The sequence below is a fragment of the Schistocerca piceifrons genome, unplaced genomic scaffold (genome assembly GCF_021461385.2).
Source record: "Schistocerca piceifrons isolate TAMUIC-IGC-003096 unplaced genomic scaffold, iqSchPice1.1 HiC_scaffold_1340, whole genome shotgun sequence".
Lineage (NCBI taxonomy): Eukaryota > Metazoa > Arthropoda > Insecta > Orthoptera > Acrididae > Schistocerca > Schistocerca piceifrons.
Window position 1 is genome coordinate 50,001 of NW_025727170.1, and position 1,202 is coordinate 51,202.

At 56.4% G+C, this 1,202-nt stretch overlaps 1 non-coding gene across 1 annotated transcript in view; it reads right to left on the reverse strand.

Annotated features, from left to right (window-relative positions):
• LOC124732391 overlaps window positions 1-816 on the reverse strand; it is a 1,909-nt gene extending 1,093 nt beyond the window's left edge. Inside the window, exon 1 of the ribosomal RNA XR_007008673.1 lies at window positions 1-816. This exon is cut by the window's left edge and continues 1,093 nt beyond it. This is a non-coding gene — a ribosomal RNA (small subunit ribosomal RNA).
• Window positions 817-1,202: the final 386 nt, after the last annotated feature.

Below are 1,202 nucleotides of genomic sequence, written 5' to 3' on the forward strand. Positions count from 1 at the left end.
CAATAAAGAGCACCCTGGTAGGATTTCAACGGGGTCCGCCTCGGGACGCACGAGCACGCACGAGGCGGTCGCACGCCTTCAGCTCGCCCCACCGGCAGGACGTCCCACGATACATGCCAGTTAAACACCGACGGGCGGTGAACCAACAGCGTGGGACACAAATCCAACTACGAGCTTTTTAACCGCAACAACTTTAATATACGCTATTGGAGCTGGAATTACCGCGGCTGCTGGCACCAGACTTGCCCTCCAATAGATACTCGTTAAAGGATTTAAAGTGTACTCATTCCGATTACGGGGCCTCGGATGAGTCCCGTATCGTTATTTTTCGTCACTACCTCCCCGTGCCGGGAGTGGGTAATTTGCGCGCCTGCTGCCTTCCTTGGATGTGGTAGCCGTTTCTCAGGCTCCCTCTCCGGAATCGAACCCTGATTCCCCGTTACCCGTTACAACCATGGTAGGCGCAGAACCTACCATCGACAGTTGATAAGGCAGACATTTGAAAGATGCGTCGCCGGTACGAGGACCGTGCGATCAGCCCAAAGTTATTCAGAGTCACCAAGGCAAACGGACCGGACGAGCCGACCGATTGGTTTTGATCTAATAAAAGCGTCCCTTCCATCTCTGGTCGGGACTCTGTTTGCATGTATTAGCTCTAGAATTACCACAGTTATCCAAGTAACGTGGGTACGATCTAAGGAACCATAACTGATTTAATGAGCCATTCGCGGTTTCACCTTAATGCGGCTTGTACTGAGACATGCATGGCTTAATCTTTGAGACAAGCATATGACTACTGGCAGGATCAACCAGGGAGCTGCGTCAACTAGAGCTGAGCAGCCGGCCGCCCGGGAGTGTGTCCCGGGGGCCCGCGCGAACACGCAAGCGTCCGCTCAATCATTCTGCAAACAGGAGGAGGCTGAGCTCCCCTGCACAATACACCTCGAAACCCTCTCAGGTCCCGGCGGCGCGCAGCGCCGTCCCAAGTACTTGGTCGGGTTCGAGAGAGGCGCAATCGCCCGGAGTTAGGCGAGTAGACGCTTTCGGTGCGACCACCCGTGCTCCCAACTGAGCTTGCCGCTGCCGACAGAGGCCCGGGAGCGTGCTGTCGTGGCATTGCCGGCGGGAGACAACACGCGCCACCTACGGTGACCGGCAGCTCCAACGCCAGCGCCACAGAAGGACAAAAGCCCCACTTGGGT